This window comes from Lycium ferocissimum, chromosome 2, assembly GCF_029784015.1.
Source record: "Lycium ferocissimum isolate CSIRO_LF1 chromosome 2, AGI_CSIRO_Lferr_CH_V1, whole genome shotgun sequence".
In the NCBI taxonomy this organism is placed as follows: Eukaryota; Viridiplantae; Streptophyta; class Magnoliopsida; order Solanales; family Solanaceae; genus Lycium; species Lycium ferocissimum.
Window position 1 is genome coordinate 28904878 of NC_081343.1, and position 24005 is coordinate 28928882.

The following is a 24005-nucleotide window of genomic DNA, read 5'->3' on the forward strand; positions in this document are numbered from 1 at the left end:
TCTCGAAGATACGAGGTGTAACACTAACCCTATGACTTGCTCATTTACTTTGTTTGAAACTCGCAAGAGGAAGAACGGGTTTGGGATAGAATAATTAACATGAATTTGGGGTGTTAACCCCCATCTAATGGAAATTGACTCAGGAATAGGCGATACCACTTGTAGCCATAGTCGAGTGTTCTTAATGCTCCTAATTGCTTTAGGGATATTCAATTAGGTAGTCTAGTTAATCTTCAGGAGAAGTTAATTTAGAGTCATTATCCGAGGCTAATTAGCACAATATTACTATTATATGTAATTCGTGAAATATATCGGATCATTACTTGAGAAGTAGTTTCCTTTATTCCATTCTTGTGGCCATTGATCAATTTACTTGCTTTCTAGATTAGATTTTATATTTTCGTATTTTATCAAAACCATATTTAAAAACCACCATTGATGCGTTCAGCCTAGCCGTTGTTGGTGATAATTCTTATTCTGCTTAAACGTTTACATATTGTTCTCTGTGGGATTTGACCCCAACCTTGTTGGGTTACTATATTTGATAACGTCGAAGTTATGCCATTAAAAGGTGTAATTTGAGCGTATCAAATTTTGGCGCTGTTCTTGGGGGAACAATTGGCGTATTTTGGCTAATTTAGGAAAATAAGCTAACTTGCTTTGAGCCGAACTTGTGAAATTGAAATCACAGTAGCTGAGGCCTCTGCCTCCAGCTTACCAGGAAATGAGTAACAATGGGCTCCACCACGCTCACCCTGAGATCCCCCTCCTGCACTCTGAAAACCACCTCTAGCTGGCTGGGAACCACCTCTAGAACCATGAGAAGCACTGCGGCTTGACTAAGCGCCGCCCCTCGGAGAAGCTGTACCTCAACTACTAGATGATGTTGGCATCCTCGGCGGCTCATAATCTCGCCTGGGTTGGGGACACCTCCTAGCAACATGCCCAACCTCTCCACAAGAAAAACAGGTAATAGGAGACGAATGTTGATACACAGAAGCTGAAGAACAGGATGATGCAGCCCTGTCGACTAGTCTGGAGAACGAACTCTCAGGAGCTCTCCGCCTAGGTGGCTAACTAGGGGAAGCCTGTAAAGCTGAATGCACAGGACAACCGAAATATGGCTGATTCGGCCTCAAAAACTGACCGGCACCCCTCGAATTAGAACCTCCGTAACTCCCAGTCTGACATAGCCTCTTGTCACCACCACCAAAAGCATGGGCCTTAGCACCCTCAACCATAGAAGAATGCTCGATAATGGGCTAGAAGGAAGCCCGCATAGACTCCATCTGAAGATAAGGAATCTGTAGAGAGCCCACTAGTCCCCCAACGAAACGCCTGATCCTATCGGCTTCAGTAGGGATCAACAAAATAGAATAGGGGGCCAGCTATAGAAAACGGGTCACGTAGGACTCCAAAGACATGCCCCACTCCTCAAGATGAAAAAACTCCTCCCTACGCACCTCTTGCAAAGATCGGGGCACATACTTCTCAAGAAAGGCCCGATAAAACTGAGTCCAAGTCAAGGGTGGGGAACCCTCAGGTCTACAAGCCACAAAATACCTCCACCACGTCTTCACATCACCGCGAAGCTGATAGGACACGTAATCAACCCCGTGGGTCTCCACGATCCCCATCCAATGTAGTAACTCATGCATATCAAGAACAAACTCATAAGCATCCTCAGACGAAGTACCAGAAAACCTCTCCCAATAAGGTCCTGATCAGACGCTGTCATAACAGCACCCTCCATGGGTCTAATATCATTACCAGGAGCAGCTATCGTATCAATATGAGGAGCCATAGCTGTGGCGGGATGTGCTACCAGCGTAGTTCCCTCCTAAGGGGTTTGCGACCCAACTCTGGTCTGTGAACCCCCGCCAGGAGTGGTAACACCAGTGGCCGCCTTCTGGGTATCAAGATGAAGTAAGACTCTAGCCATAGTGTCATGCATAGCCGGATCAGAAGTAACCTCAGGCTATATCCGTACTGGGGCTATACCATCCTCTATGGCCTGGCCTCGATTCGGCTGATACTCGGGCTCGGGAGACGGAGACCTCTCTCACCGCTACCCGACCTCAGGAACCTTGCCCCTGGCTGGGGCAACCCCGCAGCCTCTCGCCCTGCCGCGCCCTTTGGTTGTCGCTCGCCCACGGGTGCTAGCCGTAGCTGTGGGCTCTGGCACCTAACCTCGGGCCATAGCAGCTCGAGTCCTCACCATTTGTGAGAGAAGAGATAAGAGTCAGATACCAATTGGAATAAAGTAGCACGATAGAATGAAAGAAAGTGAGATTTCCTAAATGTCCTATAGCCTCTCGTAGATAAGTACAGAGCTCATTATACCGATTCACGAGACTCTACTAGACACACTCTTGTATTACAGATCAGGTAAGCTAGGGCTCTGATACCAACTTGTCACAACCAAATTTGCCTAAGCCGTACAGGCACTTACCTTTCCCACCTCGGTAAGCGAACCCTCAACCCAACGATAAGAAATACATGAATAATTGGATCAAGCAACAGAAATAGAATAAATATGTAAGTCTCACAATATTATATAATAGAAATAGTACGGAATAACAGGAATACCCCCTGGGTCTAGCCTAAGCCATATAAGAGCATCTAAAGGAATAAATACAAGTCAGTAGCAATAATACATAAAATGTCTATGTCTCTGAATGGGAATAATAAGACATAAAATGATAGAGAAATCTTCAAGGCAGCGGACGCCGTGCTCATCCTGAAGCCTCGAAACAGTTCTGAAGAAGACGATCAGCCACGAGAGATGAAGGGCGGAGACCAAGCTCGATGCTACGTATTCATAAAGGAATGCGAGAAGTGCGAATCGATAAATATAATGGTACTGGTAGGCATCATCAACCGACTAAGCATAGCTAATACAAATTAGATAATAAAGCAGTTAAGCAGATAGACTAACAAGTATAAGTCAAACAAAATAGAAGCCAAGTATACGTTATCACCTAAGTAGAACATCTAATCACAAGTATGCCAAGTCTCAATATATCAATCCGAATCCAACATCACAAGTACAATATCAAATTATCTCCAAATTAAGCCATACTGCAATGCAATGCAATAATGTATGAATGCAATGCAATGCCATACAAATGTTGTGTACACATGTACTCCGGATAAAAATATCGACATCTCGGTAGCATCACCCAAGATGACTCGCAAAGTCTAAGTGCCACCCATCCCAGATCTTTGCCTACTGGGGTTCTCATCGGCATCACCTTGGGGGAACCGCGGAGTCCATGCACTCACTCAATGTACGATTTCAGGACTAACAATGGATATCGGACTCTCACGTCACTCAAGTAAAATCGAGCCTAGCTCTTCAGGTGTTTCATCATGTATCATCAGTATCTCAATAGTATATCATGAAGAATGAGAGTGTGTGCAATGCATGGATCATCATTAATAATCATGCTCAATATCACAAGTACCAACAATGGGTACGCAAACTATATATCTGAATCACAAGTACAAACAATGGGTACGCCAACAGCATATAAGAGTCATATGTACCAATAGTGGGTACGCCAACAACATCATAATTAAGATGGTAAAATTGAATCCAATATCTATCAACAACTCAAGGAATCAAGCCAACAAAATAGAACAATCAAATCACAACACAACGGGTGGCTAGCCCCAACACACCAGAGCCGAACCTAAACCAATATCCAACCCAACTTCATACCCGAAGTTTCACATGCTGTCTCCAGTAATATAATCTAAATATATGCTTCGTTATACGAAGTCTCACCAAGGGTAAGCCATAACCTACCTAGATGAACGAACTACAAACACCAACAACTAACTCCTTTGCCTTGCCTTTCCACTGAGCCTCAAAGACAAAGTAGTCTAAGCATATTCAAAATCTAGATTAGAAATCATGAAGAATGATACTAATATTGCTACTATTCATTTTAGGTCAAATCCAATCCTAGAAATTGGGAAAACAGGGCCCACAAGGGCAAAGCGGGAATTTCAGTAGCAAAATATCAAATTAAGCACTAGGTGATTATAACCCAACTATTAATTGCTGATTTAACTCAAGGATAGGCCTAATTTCTTATTTCAAGCCAAACCCCCAAAATTGGGTATAAATCCTAACTCTTTGATTTAAGAATTCAACTCTGATAATGGAAGATATATGACTAACAAACTTAGATTCATCAAAATCTAGCATAAACCCCATTAATTTCATCATTAATAAGCTTAGAAAAAAAAAGTTCATCAAAACCCACTTCCATCTTCTATTATTAAGGGATTATTAAAGGAAAGAGGGAATCTATGATGATTAGGATCAATGGAATAGTAAAGGGATTAGCAAGATTTACCTCTAAGAATTATCTCCAAATATCTTCAGGAACAGTCCCCAAAGCTCTAATTTCGAAATGGTAATAAAAGATAGACTAAGGGCTCATTTAAAACACACTTAATGAAATAACAGGCCCGTTACCGCCACGACGGTAACGGGGCCGCAACGGCGGTGCCGCTACAGCGCCCAACAGACCACCATGGCGGTCTGGGCCAATTCCCCTTGGCCGCCCCAGCGATCAACCAGCCTTAACAGCAGCGCCGCTGCGACGGCACTAGTGCCGCCAATGCGGACACCAGGTACCAGAAATTTGCCAATTTTTCTAAGACTCAAACGAATTCCCAAACCATTCCCGAGGCCATCTGCTCACTAACCATATACACAGACCCACACAAAAATATTCTATGAACGCACTCGCTACCTCGAAATTTCCCACGGAGGTCTCGTTGATCGAGTCAACCCCCGATACCTCGTTTCCATTTTTCCAACCCAAATCCCAAAATGCATCCGAGGGTATTGGGAACTGAACCAAATATACACACGAGTCATAAACGACTATCCAGACCTCTCGAAATTGACGGATTTTTGAAAAAGGTCCATATACCTAAAAGTCAACTTTGGGTTAACTATTTTTCACTTTAAGCCCATATTTCACAAAAATTTGCCCGAATTTGATCTACACACCTCGAGAAGTGTATCAACGGTCCCCCTCAGGTCAAAAGTGAGCTAATCATTGCTCGAGGAAGGGTGAAAATGCCAGAAAGACTATAACGACCAAACAGGTCGTTACAGTTTTCCTAAGGTTTTCTTGGTTTTTCTTTTGTAATGACCGAGCTCGAAAGCGCCTACGTGTCCTGGCGTAGCAGGAATTCAGATCGAACATAGTTTGGAATATAATAACTGAGTTTTGGTTCTACTAACAAGGTCACTGGGTCTGAAATGGACTACCTTCATATCCCACTGTGGGGAAGTCAGGTCATTGCGTAGTTCATTACATAGATGATTTATTTTCTCCTATTCTATTACAAAGTATGATTACAAGAAAAAGGTCCGAATACACGAAAATAATAATGCAATTACAAGCAAATGGACTCCTAAATGTAGTATCTTGAGCGCGTCTGCATTGATGGCTTTAGGCCATTGTTGTCCATCCATCTCGGCTAGGACTGATCCCTCCTTAGAGTACTTTCCTGACCATGTATGGTCCTTGCCAGTTTGGTGTAAATTTCCCTTTATACTCCTCTTGGTGAGGAAAGACTCGCTTGATTACAAGTTGTCCGATCTGGAAGAGTTGGGTTCTGACTCGCTTATTGGAGGCTCGAGACATCCTTTGCCTGTACAGCTGTCCGTGGCAGATTGCTACCATTCTTTTTTCTTCTATTGTGGCCAGTTGCTCGTAGCGATTTCTAACCCATTCTGCATAATTTTGCTTTGCCTCTTAGATGATCTTGAGTAAAGGGATCTCCACTTCTGCAAGTATGACTGCTTTGGTACTGTAGACAAGGAGGTATGGGGTGCTCTAGTGGAAGTCCGAGTTGTCATTCTGTACGCCAACAGAGCATAAGGCAACGGCTCGTGTCAATTCTTGTAATTGTCGACCATTGTTCTCTAGATTCTTTTGATGTTTTTGTTGGCAGCCTCTACGGATCCATTCATTTGTGGCTGGTAAGCGGTGGAGTTTCTGTGGGTGATCTTGAATTGCTCTTAGATATCCTTCATCAAATAGCTTTTTAGATTGGCACCATTGTCTGTGATGATGGATTTTGGCACTCCAAAACGACATATTAGATTGTTTTTTATGAAGTCGGCCACGACTTTCTTGGCTATTGATTTGTGGGAAGTTGCCTCCACCCATTTAGTGAAGTAATCAATGGCGACTAAGATGAAACCATATCCGTTGGAGGCCGGAGGCTCGACGGGTCCTATAACGTCCATTCCCCATTCCACGAAAGGCTAGGGCTAGCTCATTGCGTGAAATTCTATGGGGAGAACCTTGATCAGATCCCCATGTATCTGACACTGATGGCACTTTTGTACAAATTTAAAGGACTCATGCTCCAAGGTCATCCAGTAATATCCTATCCTCAGAATTTTCTTAGCAAGGATGAATCCATTCATGTAGGGTCTGCAAGCCCCTGAGTGCGCCTCTTTTAGCAATTTTGTAGCCTCATCGGCGTCCACACACCTGAGCAACCCAAGGTCAGGGCTCTTTTTGTGCAACACTTCTTTGTTCAAGAAGAACCTATTAGCCAACCTCTACGATGGTCTTCTTTTAATTTGCTGAACTCTCTAGGGGATACTCTCCTTTTTCCAGGTAGGCCTTAATGTCATCATATCATGGTTGGCCATCTGGCTCAGCCTCTACATGGGTGCAGTGAGCCTATTCTTCTCTCAGTGTGATCTCTAGAGGATCGATGTGAGTACTCTCAGGGTGCTGGATCATAGACGCTACCGTAGCCAATGCGTCTGCAAACTCATTTTGAGCCCTTGGAGTATGCCTAAAGTCAATACTCTTGAATCTCCCGCAAAATCTCTGTACCAGATTCACATATGGGAGTATCTTATCATTTTTGGTTGCCCAATTTGCTTTTACTTGATTTATGAGCAAATCAGAGTCTTCGATTACCAACAACTCTTGTATGTTCAAGTCTAACGCCATCCTGAGGCTGAGGATATATGCTTCGCATTCCGCTATTTTGTTGGTACATCTGAAGTTGAGCTTTGCAGCCATCGGATAGTGTTTTCCTGTTTCTGATATTAACACCCCGATGCCTGATCCGTTATAATTGACTGCTCTATCGAAGAATAGTCTCCAGCCTGAGTATGGTTCTGCCACCTCTTCTTCCATAGCCATCACTTTCTCATCTGAGAAGAAAGTCCATAATGGCTCAAGTTCGCCATCAACGGGACTTTCTGCCAGCAGGTCAGTCAGGTCTTGCCCTTTGATTGCCTTTTGAGCTACGTATACGATGTTGAATTCGCTCAGTAGTACATGCCATTTAGCCAATTTTCCTATGGGCATCGGTTGTCGAAAAATGTATCTCAACAGGTCCATTCTGGATATGAGGTAGGTGGTGAACACCGATAGGCAGTGTCTTAGATTTTGGGAAATCCATGTCAAAGCACAACAGGTCTTCTCTACAAGCGTATACCGTGCTTCACAGGAAGTGAACTTCTTGCTCAACTAGTAGATGGCATGTTATTTTTTGCCCTCTTTATTATGCTGGGCGAGCATGCACCCGAAAGCATTTTCTGATACTGACAGGTATAATAACAGAGGACTCCCTTGCCTGGGCGGCACCAAGACGGGAGGATTAGAAAGGTATCTCTTTATTCTACCAAATGCCTCTTGGCATTGTTCTGTCCAATTTGTGGGAGCGTCTTTCTTGAGCAACTTAAGGATTGGCTCTATAATCACAGTTGACTGGGCTATGAACCGCCCAATGCAGCTTAATATTCCTAAGAAGCTCATGACTTCTTTCTTGGTTTTGGGAGGTAGTAACTCTTGAATTGCTTTAATTTTGGTAGGATCTAGTTCGATACCCCTGTGGCTGACTATGAATCCTAACAACTTACCTGTCGGCACTCCAAACACGTACTTTCCAGGGTTCAGCTTTAGATTGAATTTGCGAAGTCTCTCAAAGCACTGTGTTCTCTGAGCTTTCCTTTGATTTTATGATGACATCGTCCACATAGACTTCAATCCCTCGATGCATCATATCATGGAACAAAGTAGTCATAGCTCTCATGTATGTGGCGCCAGCGTTTTTTAGACCGAATGGCATTACCCTATAATGGTAGACTTCCCCAAGGGGTGATAAAGGCTGTCTTTTCAGAGTCTTCTTCGCTCATGAGTATTTGGGCATTTTTTATTCCTTCTTACCCTGCCCTTTTATCTTTCAAGATTAAAGAACTATTCTCATGAAAACAATCAAGGCAAGGCAGGGTCATTAATTGTATAGCAAAGGGATGCCAGATTAATTCACACTTATCCTTGGTGAGGATGACAAACAACCATTTAAAATTAGGCAAACTTCACAAACACACTCAATCCCACCAGTTCAGGAGACCACCAGTTTAGACATGATCACATATCCATTACATACAACTGCAAACCAACATAATTCAGCAAGGGATTAACTTAATCTAAACACATTCACTTTTACAACTTCTAACAAAACCAACACTCAAGGAAGATAACAGGAAAGTGATCATAGAAAATTTCATAGCTCAAATCAACAATGCTCAACAGTCCAGGCAAACAATTTGAAGGAAAAATAATCTAAGGCAAACTGACTAAACATGGCAATACTCACAAATTAACCATATTTCTACTTTAGACATATTATCATCCAAAATTAAAGGTAAGGAAAGGCAATAATATGATAGTGTATTACCTTTTTGTTGCATAGCCTTTGTCAAGAGTTGAACCTGGAGCCTTTGTGCTTCCAAACTTCGACTCAACCACACAGAAAAATGAAGGAAAAATACGAATATTTTAGAAGTAAAAAAAAAAAGACTTAAACCCTAGAACAAAAACCAAATCTTTTAAACTTTATTATGATCCTAGGATTTTGAGTTTTAATCCTCAAAATAAGGCTCTGAGATTGCAAGATTTTTTTTTCAAACTCTCAAAACCTCTTTTTTTTTTTTCCTCCTTTTTCTTCCTTTCCCTCTTTTCACAGTTTTGAGGTTCTTATTTATAGAACCCCAAAAGTCATTCAAAGCCTTAAACACATGATGTGAGACAAACCTATTTTCTCTAAAATTAACCTTTGTAAGCCTTCACATGGCTCAGATTATCTTGAATCAACAACGAATGGTCTGATCGGAGTCTTGCTTGACTCGATCTGACCCACTCTTGTTCAACCAATGATATTCAAGCAAGGTACAACAATAAAGCACATAAATCACATAATAATAAAAGAAAATAAAGCAAAGGGATGATTTATTACCGTGTTTGGATTATATTTTCGTGAAATCAAGTGAAACATTAAATGTTACACTACAATAGACATGAAAAAGTTGTGCTTCTCTGCTAAACCATGTGTTTTTGCCATTTTTGGCGGAGAGAGAAGAGAGAATAATAAGGCAGTGTTAGGGTTTTCACGGAAGAGGAAGAGAGAGAAAGGGGAGGGGGGAAAGGGGCGTTTGGAAAATGAAAATGAGGAAAAGAGGGTATACCCCTTATCTGTATTGAGGGGTTGGGCCGGGTCATGCTCATTTAGGGCTGGACTCGGTCCAGATCTTAAAAATTAAAATGTTGGCTTTGTATATATATATATATATATATATATATATATATATATATATATATATATATATATATATATATATATATATATATATATATATATATATATATATATATATATATATATATATACTATACTTGTATACCTCGTGTATACATATATATATATACAATATATATAAAAAGATATTATGATAATTAGATAAAGATTAAAATTGATGATATTTTAATTATAGACAAGACTAGGACATAATTATCCTATTAAAATAATTTGAAAAGAAAAAATGGCCAACTGCGTAAATGGGCTTAAAATTGCGATATAGCCTTAATTGATTTTCATCCAATTGATTATTTCATTATGGCCACATTTGGCCTTAATTGATTTTAATCTTACTGGTTATTTCAATTATGGCCATATTTGACTCAATTAGCAGATTTAAAAATTAAATTACATTAATGACCTTAATTAATTTAAGCCAATGAATTTGGTTATTTCAATTAAGGCAATTAAGAGGCTAATTTTACAAAATGACCCCAATTTCCTTAAAGCATGAATTGGTTAAATTAATTGTGGCCGTAATAGAAATAATTAAATAATCTAAACATTAATTTGCAATAAGGACCACTTAATCTACTAATTAAACTTTTATAGATAATTATGAATAATTTTGAAAAATTTCACAGTTATGCAAAATTAAATATTAAAGATTAAAGGGTGAAATGGTTAATTATTTAAATTACTCAAACTCCTTGGATTAAAGGGAATAAAGTATTTGCAAATTTTTACTTTTGATAATTTAAACCATTAAATAAGTGATTATTAGTTTAAAACAAAATACCCCCTTTTTTATGTTTTGATTAAATCTAACAAGCATCTCATAAATGTCATAAAAGTACGAATTAACTCTTAAATAAATTTGTGATGTCATGGAAAAACCTTTTCATCAATCTAAAGGAGTAAAATATTTATAAAATTTATTCAAACCCTTTAACGTGTATAACTCATTTTATTTATTTTCCAAGGACCCTGAGTGATAAAAATAATTACGGGAGGTCAAAAATTAGGTGTCAACAATATGGATGGAGTTGCTTAAGTATTATGATATCATCATTCTTTATTATCCGGGCAAGGCTAATGTGGTAGCTGATGCGTTGAGCTGAAAGGCAGTAAGTATGGGTAGCTTAGCTTTTTTGGTTGTTAAGGAGCATCCTTTAGCCATGGAGGTTCAAACTTTGGCTAATAACTTTCTGAGATTGGACATTTCAGAACTTGGCAAGGTTTTGGATTTTGTTGAGGCGAGGTCATCTCTTCTGGAGCAGATCAAGGCACAACAGTTAGATGAGGCGAAGTTGTGTAAGATTTGGGATAAAGTGTTGAGCGGTGAGGCCAAGAAGGCCATACTTGATGGTAAGGGCATTTTGAGGATTAAGGGGCGCATTTGCGTTCCTCATGTGGATGTATTGATTCATTTGATATTGGAGGAGGCTCATAGTTTCGGATATTCTATTCATCCGGGTGCTACAAATATGTATCGTGATTTGAGGCAGTATTATTGGTGGGGGTAGGATGAAGAAGGACATCGCAAATTTCATTTCTCAGTGTTTGAATTGCCTACGGGTTAAGTAATGAGCACCAGAGACCACGTGGTGTGCTTCAGAGGATACTCATTCCCGAGTGGGAGAGGAATACAATGGATTTTGTAGCCGGTCTTCCAAAGACCTTGGGCAAGTTTGATTCGATTTTGGTTATTCTGGATAGGTTGACTAGGTCTGCGCACTTTATTCCGGTTCAGGTGACTCAAAATTCAAAGAAGTTGGCACGGATATACATTAGAGAGATTGTCCAATTGCATGGAGTTCCCATTTCCATCATTTCAAATAGAGGCACTTAGTTTACTTCCCAGTTCTAGAGGACTTTGCAGAAGGAGTTAGGTACTCAGTTGGATCCTAGTACCGCCTTTCATCCACAGACCGATGGTCAGTTCGAGATGAGTATTCAGGTGCTTGAGGACATGCTGTGAGCATGTGTTATTGACTTTGGTGGTAATTGGAACCAATTCTTACCGTTGGCGTAGTTTGCGTACAATAACAGTTATCACTCGAGTGCTTGACATGGCACAATTCGAGCCTTCATATGGTAGGAGATGTCGTTCTCTGATTAGGTGGTTTGATGCTTTTGAGGTGAGACTTTAGGGTACGAGTTTGTTGAGAGAGTCTTTGGACAAAGTAAAATTGATTCAGGAAAAGCTTTTGGCGGCTTAGAGTAGGCAAAAGGAGTATGTGGATCGGAAGGTTCATGATTTAGACTTTATGGTTGGAGAGTAGGTTCTGTTGAAGGTTTCACCTATGAATGGTGTGATGCGATTTGGGAAGAAGGGAAAGTTGAGCCCGAGGTTTATTTTTCCCTTCGAGATTCTTCGCCCTATTGGTGAGGTGGCTTATGAGTTAGCTTTGCCACCAGGCTTGTCAGGCGTTCTTCCGGCATTGTATGTTTCTTTGTTGAAGAAGTTCCATTTAGATGGCTCTCATATCATTCATTGGGATTAAGTATTGTTCGATTAAAATCTATAAAAGCCGGTAACGATTTTAAACAGGTAGGTGAGAAAGTTGAGGTCTAAAGAGATTACTTCAGTTAAGATATAATAGAAGCACCGTCCAGTTGAGGAGGCTACTTGGGAGACCGAGGCAAATATGCGTGAAAGATATTCCCAGCTTTGTACTGAATCATGTACCTTTCCTTTTGCTTCCTTTCTTCTCCCTTCGAGGACGAACATTTGTTTAATTGGTATCTGATGTAACAACCAAATGTTTTGACCCTTTTACCCTCGTTGACCTTTCCCCTAGCCCCGTTAGAGTGTCTTTGACCCACGGGGATGGGCGACACGCTTCTCGAGGTCATCGGGCAGGTTTTGATAGGATTTGGGGAAGTTAGAACCTAAAAGTGAAATTTTTTTGACCGATAGTTGACTTTTGGGTAAACGGACCTTTTTTTAGAATTCCATCAATTCCATGAGGTCCGAATGGTCGATTACAACTTGGTGGCATGTTTGGTTCGGTTCTCGAGGCATTTCGTAGTGTTTTGTACACTTATTTGGAAACTTGATTTTGGTTGTTTCGCGGTTGGTTCAAGGTGGCCCCCGTTGGGAATTCTGAGGCCATAGTTGAGTTCGTAGCACGTTTTAACATGTGTCTGCATGTTTGGGTTGTATCCAGGAGGTCTCGGATGGATGTCTGGATTTTGGGTAGAACTTGGTGAAAACCAGAAAAGATGTCCCACTTTTGCAGGTGTGTTTCCACATCTGCGAACCCGCCCATGTGAAACTTGGCCCCCAGACGTGAATGCTGAGTCATTTAATAAGATCCGCCTAAGCGGACGGTTATTCACCTAGGCGGGATCGCGTAAGCGGGTCTTGCTCCACGTGAGCGGAAATTGTTGTATCAGAATCCTATATTTTTTCAATTCGAACCATTCTCTTTCATTCACTAAATTGGTAATGTAAGGAGTTCTAAGGGCGATTTGAGGAGCATTTAGAGTTGAATATTATTGGGTAAGTTTCCTTTCACTCGTTGTGTTTTATTTAATGATTTAGCTTGGATTTTATGGTGCTATTAAGAGATTTAGTTGGAAAGAAAGCTTGTAGACCCTAGGTTGACTTCATGAATCTTATGCTGTGAAAATGGGTTTTGTTTGTAAATCTTGATTAATCTAGTCTTGAAATACTTGGAATAGTAGTTATTAAGTTGAATCTATCAAAATTTCTTGGATTATGATTATAGGAAGTTAGGATTTCTTTCTAAATTGGGTTTTTTTTTTTATTAAAGGTTAAAATTGTTGATTGCTTGAGTATAATTAGTAATTGAGGGATACTAATGGACTCCCTAAGCATTGATTAACTGATTTTTACTTTAAATTTCTATTTTGCCCTTGTGGGCCCAATTTTCTCTTTAAAAAAAGGGTTAATTTTTATTCTTATACTTTCATAGCAATAAGGGTACCATTAGTCTTCGTTTCTAATATAGAATACGTTGTTGAATAGACTTCAATCATTCGGAAGCTCTCAAGAAGGGCAAGGCTTGTGTTGGATAGTTTGTGGCACCCGCTCGGTATCGAGGTAGGTTACAGTTTACCTTTCCGTTAGACTCCAATAAGTGAAGCATATCTAGGAGTTAGATATTGACAGGGAATGCTAGGCCTTTGGGTATGGAGTTGGGATGGAATTCTCACTACTAAAAACCCGACAAAAACCGACGGAAAAAAAAAATCGACAAAGAAACCCAACCAAAAAAAATTGACGGAATCCGTTGGTTTTTCGATAATTTTTTTAAATTTTTTTTTTTGAAAACCGAGGGACTGCATAGGTTATTTTTGAGGAAAAAATGTGCAAAAAATTTAATTTTTTTTATTGTTTTCTAAAATAAACCGACGGACTCGATCGATTTTTTATTTTTATTTTTTTACTTTTTTTTATAAAAAGACCGACGTAGACCTTTGGTTTTTAGAGCAAAAAAATAGTATAAATTAAATTAATGTAAGTGTTTGAACAAAGAACATGCGTGGTATGGTGGTAGAGCCCTTTAATGCGAAGGAATATTCACGGGTTCGATTCCATGTAGCTACATTTTATTATTTTTAAAAATTAAAAAAAACCAACGCACTCCGTCGGATTTTTTTACTTTTTTTTTTTTTTTTTTACATAACCTACGGAACCCGTCGATTTTCAGTCGGTTTTTGAAAAGCAACGTAACGTAAATCAATGGACATGTTGCGTCGATTTTCTATCAGTTTTCACTGAAAAATAGAGGCAGTCCGTCGGTTTTGGCCTTCGATTTTTGCCTGTTTTTTAGTAGTGTCTATTAGGTTGGTTGTTGTTGTTCTTGGGCTTGTCGCCTTGTTGTTGTGATTGGGCTTGTTGCCTTATTAGCTATGTTGTGTCTTGTGTATGCATTCATCTCTCTCTTGTTATGTGACTTATCATTGGGAAACAAAAGAGATTAATGAGATTAGGCTTGAATTGTGATGTGTGCTTATGATAAGACACGAATGAGATCTTGATTATGAATTATTGTTGATTATGATATCTTGCATGGCATACATTCTCATTTCATATGATGCGTTGTTATGAAAAGTGACTTGGCACTAACGATGATAAGTAAGACAAAGGAACATCTGAGGTCTTTACTGGATTGTGTAAAAGAGAGATGAGAATCTGTGATCCAAGGCTATTACCGGAGCAAAATGTGTTATACTCACTGCCCGAGGTTTCTTTCTGAGATGAGGGTATACATGGACTTTGCGGGTCCCCTATAGGTCATGACTATAGAGACGTGGAGGTTTCCGTCCAGGTTTGAGGTATTTGGCCAGTGTATTGCATTACATTGCGTCGCGTATGCATTCACACTTACACCAATTCTTCATTGATTGAATTGTACTTGGCATTGATATTGAGTTGATCTTATACAAACTTGTTCGTGAACTGGTTGATTTCTTACATATCTACTTGTTGAATTCTTTCTTCATATATGTGAACTAATTGTTGTCGGCATATGCTACCTACCAGTACATAGTGTTTGTACTAATACTACACTGTTGTACTCTTTTATGAGTGCAGAGTTTGCTATAGGATCCACGTCAGGTCCTCGTGAGTGATTCCCGAGGTAGCCCTATTTAGAGATTCAGGGTGAGTCACTGCCTGATCTGCCGCTTGAGTTTCCACTCATCTCATTATCTGTCTATTGCCTTCAGACAGTTATTCCTTTTATGTTTATGAGCCTTGCACGGCCATTCAGATTTGCAGTATTTAGTAGATCTTGTACTGTTATAGACTAGATTCCCTAGGGATGATGTAGTTCATTTTCTGCACTTATTCTATCTTATATATGCTAAGACTGTTTGGATACTTATATTTCCTTTACGTATGTTTAAAATCAATGTTCAATAAAGGAAGGGTTCGCCTACCAGGGGGGTTAGTGTGCGTGCCCGTCCGACCCACGAGTTGGGTCGTGACAAAAACTTACCTCAAAGGGTTCTTGAGGCTTGGGACGAGTTCTATCTCTTTCTAGGTAGTTTTCAAACCTGGGGAAGTGGGGGAAATAAATCCCCAACTTAAATGTATAGTAAAATATGTAACCTGAAAAAATACGACTCCTGCGCGAGCCTTGCGTCTCAAGGGTGCCGCACAAGGAAATTTTTTGATCCGAGACTGCTTCTGCTTGCGACGCAAGTTTCCTTGCACTTCCTTCAGTAAAACAGGAATAACTCTATGTACAGAGTTTCATTTGGGCTCCACCCTATACCGTTGGAAGGGTATTTCAAAAGGCTACAACTTTCATGTTTTAAGTTTTCTCAAATTCCCAACGAATTTTCACTAAATCAAGATGGAAGACAAGCCTATCGAAAACTTATGCACCTCGCAATCCATCTTGATTCCAAAACAAGTATTTCCACCCAAACTCATCCCAATGGGACCTCGTATGGTTAAAATGTCACGTTAAAACTCATTTAACCCATTCACCTAATCTGGATTTACGGAGTGTTATATTATCTCCCCTTTGAGACCATTCATCCTCGAATGATTGTCCTGGTTGTAACTACGGCTAACTCTGGATCATAAACGTGACGGATGGAAATACGTGGTCACCGAACTATCATGAATACTAAACATAAAAAAAAATACTGAACTGAATGAATGCTGAACTGACTGACTACTGAGGACATGGAGATCATAGCTTAAAGTCTAAATACAAAGATGACATGAATATCTGAGTGCTGAACTAAAATGGTATCTGAGTACCGGAAACATTTTTTTTAATACAATTATGCCCATCCAGGTTTTTTATTAATGTATAGAAAATAAATAAGGTTCAAAAGGCCCAACCCAAACTTGGTTCAGGCCTAATAAAGAAAAAATAGGAAAAATAACAAAACACCAAAACAAATATCTTGTGTTCTACTTTCCTAATTGAAACCCTAAATACTCGGTGCCTTCTCTCTCTCTCTTCATCCATGTTTTTCTCTGTATCATCTCACTGTCGGTGGTGTGAAAGTGATGAAGAGCCCCAATGATGTTGTTCTGATGATTCATTTCTAATTTGCACCTCCAAGTGTGGAAGTATTCTTCAATATCTCGCATCAACATCATCAGGTAAGTCTTCAAATTCGATAATCTGTTCATTTTTGTCCAAAATCTACATGAGATAGCTAATATTAGATGTTTCTGTACTCTACATAAATGTTTGATGCTATTGTTAATCTTGACAAAATTCCACTCTGATTCTCGAGCTTTACTGTTGATTCTTCGGGTCTATCTGAGTGGTATTCTCTCTCTTCCTTAGAGCTCTACCTTGGAAGCCCCATGCATTGCTTCTTCACTCTTCTATCGAGCTGGGTATGAGTTCATCTTGATAGATCTGCTTAATCGAGTAAGTTGACTCCTTCTCTGTAAAATTGGTCCTACTTTGTTCATGGATCTTCTTTTGTGTTGATGAAATTGATAATATTCATCCCCTTGACCAAGTTTGTTGTTGTTGAGCCCTGTATTGCTTAAGTCTAATCTACATAAACTTGATGTTTGTCTATTTGAATAAGCACCAGTTGATGCTATAACCACAAATACAGCCATCACCTTATTTACTTGATTAATATTAAAGCAAAGACTCTGATTAACCTTATTAATGTTTGTCCATTTGAATGAGCATCATTTGATGCCATGAGATCTGAATACTGGAAATGTGTATATCATGACATGAGATCTAAATATTGGAAACGTGAATGTCATAACATGACGCTGAGTGTATGGGGATCAACTTTGGTGGAAATTTTAGCTCGTATGCTACTTGACCAGTCCTTCGTAAGATCCTGTATGGTCTAATATATATGGGACTAAGCCTTTTCACAAATTGTGTAACGCTTTTCATGGGAAAAACTTTCTACAAACTCCAAATCGTTAACATAAAACTATGAATCTATGCGCCTCACATCTGAATAGGACTGATGGCGACTCTTAACCGCTTTCAAATGCTCCTGAATCAATTTAACTTTTTTTTTTCATAGCCGAAACGAACAAGTCTGGCCCTAACAATTCTATTTGCCAACTTCATACCAACCAATAGGTGATCTACAACTTCACCTATACAAGGCTTCAAACGGTGCCATCTTTATACTGGTGTCACGGCCCGAACCGGAGGGCCGCGACTAACACCTAAGATCCTACTCGGTTGAGTGCCATACTACCATTCTATTCATAAGTCACAATCTTATGTGAACCTTTAAATTATGAATGACGCTTCCGTCAAGTAAAACATGAAAAACCATTTTAATAAAACTCTTTCGTCAAGTCAGGGACTTCTCCCTTATCGTTAATTCAAGAAAACCATTGGTCACAACAAAATCTTTGAAACAATGCATGTGAACACATCAACCTACATGGCCGCTTTACACAACTGTCGACATCTCGACGCACTATCCACAGGATACTGTCTACAAAGTCTCTAACATGAACCAAGATACCATAACATAGGTCGGGACAGGGCCCCGCTGTACCCATAATGCATATGACACATATATATACATATGTACTCCGACTCGGCAATACTCTGAATAGAAATGGGGTTTACCAAACCAGCTGATAATCAGGGAACATCCTATAGCGAGTGTCCTCTACTCGTCTGTCTGCACCTGTGTGGCATGAAACACAGCGCCCCTAGGTAAAGGGATGTCAGTACGAGTAATGTCCCGAGTATGTAAGGTAGAACTGAAACAATATATCTTAACTCGAATGATAAAAGACTAACAGACTCAATCTGTACCTGTAACCAACACTGTGAATTATGTACGTGTATATGAACTTTTAATGCATTAAGAGTGTATGTATATATGTATATGTATATATATATATATATATATATATATATATATATATGCCTTCACCCTGCTCGCAGCCCCTTCGGGCATAATAGCATAATGGCCCCATCGGGCATTATAATGATCGTATACCCCGACTGATCAGGTGGTTTGCGTATATAACCCCTTAGCCATTTTCCCCTTCCCCATGAAATGATGTCGTGCTTGTATGTAAATATGCAAATACATGAAAATCTTTGGAAACCATCAAAAGACTCCCTTTAGAGCAACTTTTAGTTCAAAATGGGAAATTCTTCTCCTTTTTTCAAAAATGGAAACTTCTTCCCCTTTTCATTTGTCTCCTTCGAGACACAGAAATCAACATGAAATGCATATGAATAAAGAAGCCTTATGAATGTCCCCTTTGGGAGTTAGAAATCGTTAGGAAATCGTGCAATTTAGGGATGCCCCTTCGGGCTTAAGTAGTCAAGGGACTCAGGATATCCTACATCTAGGAGTGGAATCATTATGGATATCATTACGCTTCGCACTTGTCATAAATCATGCCAAAAAGAAGGAAAGGATAGACTTAACATACCTGGATAATCTCCTTCTCAATCCACAATAAAGCTTAACATAATCCTCTTGTGTCTACAACAAGTGAAATGATACTGTCGTTGACAAATAGTGTCACAACTATCATATCTTGCTAATATTATAAACTTTGAAAAATCGGGCAGCACCTCCCCTTTTTTTTTTTCATTACTCAAGCACTCACAGGAAAGTATTACTCAAGCTCAGGCCTAAATATGCTAGTATCAAACAAGTCACAAGGTCTTTCTTCTCTCTCCTTTACTACTCCTAAAAAAACTAATCCTAAAAATAAAAAAATTACCCGGTTCAAAGGCCCCCCCTCGGGAAAGAACCGAGGCCATAAGAAAACCCAAAGGGTGGATGATGAATGCCACTAATGAGGGACTTAAGAAGTTACTAAAGAAAATAAAAAGTCTTTTTCGAATTTTTCCTTTTTTTTTTTTTTGACATTTAAGACTCAAAACTAATAATAATAGTAAAAAATCCTAAGGCATATTAAATCATCATCCTCAGCCTTACTAGGGACGTATTTTCCACCCCACACTTAAAATCATGCAATGCCCTCAGTGCATATAGATGGAAAAATTAAAAACTAGTAAAGCAAGAAATACTCCCTGGGGCCCTCTAGGGCCTAGATAGCAACATGCTCTCATCATTAAAGTTCGGCATTACCCCACACTTAAGCTCAAACATACTCCTCAGCTTTCAACTTTGGGTACTCAGACTTCCCCTAATCTGCAAAACCAAAACAAAACAAATCAAAACAAAACGTGATACTATAAAATTAAAAATCTATAATTATTACACATTGGGTTGCCTCCCAATAAGGGCCTTAGTTAACGTCGTGGCACGACGTGAATCAACTTCACCACTTTTCCCTCCACTTTGAGGATATGAATTGCGCCCCTAATTTTGCATCAAATTTTCTGCTCCGCTCCTGGGGCGGCGGTGTGAAAATAAAAGAACCAAGCAATAGGTGTCGCATCTTGCACTTCTTGGCCCTTAAGTGAGAAATGTCATTTTGTCTCTTTGGTATGGCAAATTTCAGGATGTAAGGCTCTTGTTCCTCATTTATACACATCTTCACCGGCGTGGAGGGCTCGATTTTCATGTCGCCAACCAAACATAATGTAGAAAAATGTTTAGAATGAGGACCAACATGACCCAACTCTAAAACTGCATTATTTCTGACATCCTCACTTTTGTACACTTCCTCAACATAGGCATCATCAACAAGGATCTGATCGAATGGTTGGAATTCCTCTATTTGCTCCACAAGTTGGCCAGTATCCACAACAATTGGTGGTTGGGCATCAGACACCTCAACCTTTTTATTTATTTGAGCCTGCAAGTCATAGATGTCTGAGCCAAATTGGTCTATCTCTTGTCCGAGCTTTGTTCTTTCTTCCATGAAGTATGTCATGTCACTTGTAATTTCATCAAGATAATCCCCCTATACATCTAATCGGTGAGCTCGAACCAATAGCCAACACTACAAAAAAAACGGGTTTTAGCGACAGATTTTAGCGACATAATTAATTCCGTCTCTATGTAACGACGGATTACCTACGAAATTAGAGTTTTGTCGCCAAAAAAAAAATGAAAAAAGAAATGATATCTAAATTAACAACGAAATAGCGACGGATTTTTAAATCGTCGCTATATTTTGGCTCGAAAATTCCGCGCCTTTATTTTAGCTACTAAAATTACGACGAATCATGGGCGGCAAAATTTATTACGATTAGCGACGTAATTAGCGACGGATTATGTCCGTCGTTAAATAATATGTATGTTTCACCGTTAAAATTTCAAATTAATTTGTAGCGACAGAATGAATCCGTCGGTAAATAAAATTTAGTTTTATTTTTATAAACGAAATAAAATAAACCCCCATCGCCTCTAAATGCACTAACACCTCTTTCTCTTCAAACCCACCATCTTCTCTTTCTCTTAAAACCCACCGGAATTGCTTCAAACCCACCGGAAAATTCGACGCCTTTCTCATACTCTCACTCTATTTATTTCTCATTTACCATGGTGATTTACTTTGTTTATTTCTCTCTCTCTTTCTTGCTTTTCTATATCAGTTAAAAAAGTAAATATCATCATCGCTTAGCTCTCAGCAGTAGCAGTTATACATGCACTGGGTATTATCAATAATAATCATAAAAACCCTAAATACCTCAGTAAGAATCGCTTAGCTCTCAGCAGTAGCAGTTGTTTCATCAAAGAGAGGGCTCTCTCAGAGCCCTTTTTCTCTCTTCTGAGGGGTTTTGAGTTGAATTTCAGGTATCAAATCTATTTCTTTCTCTGAATAAATTGTGGGTCTATTTTTTTTTTTGTTGAAAATCATCCTTCTTTCTGTTTGAGTTGAAATTCAGTTAATTTTTGTGTGTACTTTGTTTTTCTTGTACGAATTATAGTTGAATAAATTGTGGATCTTGTGATTTGGGGAACTTATTGCTTAGCTTGAATTTTGTATATGACATTTAACAATGTTTATGCCGTTAAAGAACATAAATTTTGGTTTTGTTGCCACCTTGTATGTGTCAGTGTGTTGGAAGGAGGAGAAATTTTGCAATTGTTTTATTTTGGGTTTCTTAAATATAGTTTAATTTCTCTGTTTAGCATCAAAAATTAGTTTTCCAAGAAAATATGGGTGCAACTTCAGCAACTGCAGTTTTCTCTTCAAATTCCATATGAAAACCCAAGTTAGGAATCCGAATACCCCCAAGGTGTACTCTTTTTAATCAACTCCTTTATGAAAATAAGTTATAAGAGTTGTGCTCTTATGCATTCTTGAAATTATCTTGAATTTAATTGGGAAGTTAGTGTGAAAATAGTGGGTTTTTATTACTATTGGGCTGCAAGCAAGAACTATTCTCAGTTGACCGCATTTATCTCAATTTACTTGTTATGTGCACATTAATCTAAGTTAGAATGTAATAAACTAATAATCAACTAGTAGATATATGTATAGCTATCTGGAAACGTATAGATAAAAAATTGACGGTTTGGGTATCTATTTCTTCTTTTCTTTTGCTATTTTGTTCAATGTTATTTTCCTCTTTTATGACATTTAACGATGTTTATGCTGTTAAAGAACGTAAATTTTTGGTTTCCTGGCTAAATCTCTGTTTCACTAATGCGTTTGATTTGATTTATATTCATTCTTGCAGGGTTTAGGAAATAGTTTCAGGGTTTAGGAAACAGTTGTACTTCATCAAATTCTTCAAAAAGCTCTCGAAAGGTTTGTTAGGATTATTGCTATTTGCTCTCACTGTTAGTGAAGTTGTACGGTTGAGTAGGATTATAGTATCTATACTGCTTGTTTTAATGTTGGTAATCTTTCTTGTCTTTACTAATTTTTTCCTTGGTTGATTAAGAAAGTTTATTATTACCTTCTTAAACTTCATAGCCGAGACACTTTCTTTTTTGGTTAAAAAAAAATTGGTCTTAAACTCAACTTGTTTTCCTTTGGATGGCATTACGATTGTCTTACTTATTTACAGATAACTCTAAGTTTCTTGTTTATTTTAACATTAAATAGGATTATGGATAATCTAGAGCGTGGTTGGATGTACGACAGGTTGGATGGTCGAGGGGGTATTAATTCTAGTTTCATAACTGGTGTTAATAAGTTTCTTGAGTTCTCATGTTCTCAGAGAAACCGCATGAGTGGTGACGATGTCAAATGTCCGTGTAAAAAATGTCACAATATTAAATTCATGGATGTTGAAACCGTTAAATTGCACCTTCAATCGTTTGGATTTGTTGAGAACTATTTTGTTTGGAAGTATCAAGGGGAAAAAAAGTGACCGGTGAGATGTATAGTGATTTACATGGTGGTACTCAACTTTGAATTGGGATATGATAATCCATATCGCCAAATGGTTTTAGATGCGGTGGACCGAACTTTGGCCGAGTTCGAGTAATCGAACACGAGTCATCTCATCACCGTGAACCTTTGGTGGAGGAGGAATCTAATCCTTGATGGAGGAGGAGCCTAATCTTGAGTCCCAGAGGTTTTATGATTTGCTACAAGCTGCTGATGCAAAATTGTATCCTGGTTCTTCCCTCTCTCAACTCGCAGTAGTTTCTAGGATGTTAAATATTAAAAGTGAGAATACTTTGTCACAGAGGGGTTATAATCAAATTATGCAACTATTGAAAGAGGCTTTACCTGAAGATAACAGAGTGCTTGATAGTTATTATCAGACCAAGAAGCTAGTGCGTAGCTTGGGTTTGCCTATTGAAAAGATTGATTGTTGTAATTCAGGATGTATGTTGTATTGGGGTGATGATGAGGACCTAACTTCTTGTAAGTTTTGTGGCTATGAGAGGTATAAACGTCGTGTTGGTTCTCGTAAGAGGAAATTGGTCCCTTACAAGAAAATGTATTATTTCCCTTTGATTCCTAGATTGCGGAGATTATATGCGTCTAATGCTACGGTACGGCCCGACGAGATGGCATCACGAGCATATACAAGAGGAGGGGGTAATGCGTCATCCATCAGACTCTGAGGCTTGGAAGCACTTCAATGAAACTCATTCCTTTTTTGCTGCTGAACCAAGGAATGTGAGGTTGGGGTTATGTACGGATGGTTTCCAACCATTTGCTCAGACGGGGAGAAAATACTCTTCGTGGCCTGTAATTGTCACTCCATATAATTTGCCTCCAGGGATGTGTATGAAGGAGGCATACATGTTCTTAACTGCCATTGTACCGGGGCCACACAATCCTAAACTAAAAATTGATGTTTATCTGCAACCTCTAATAAAGGAATTGACTTTGTTATGGGAGACAGGTGTAGAAGCATTTGACATCTCAAAAAAGCAAAACTTTCAATTAAGGGCAGCTTTGATGTGGACAATCAATGACTTTCCAAAGATATTCTATGTTATCAGGATGGAGTACAGGTGGCAACTTAGCATGTCCTTATTGTATGGAGGAAACACAATCATTCAGA

The 24005-nt window shown here is 39.1% G+C and overlaps 1 long non-coding RNA gene across 1 annotated transcript; it reads left to right on the forward strand.

Moving 5' to 3' along the window:
* Positions 1-20959: 20959 nt before the first annotated feature.
* LOC132047973 (uncharacterized) lies at positions 20960-22841 on the forward strand. The gene is made up of 3 exons (XR_009412867.1): positions 20960-21324; positions 22215-22285; positions 22586-22841. It is a non-coding gene; the product is annotated as an uncharacterized LOC132047973 (long non-coding RNA).
* Positions 22842-24005: the final 1164 nt, after the last annotated feature.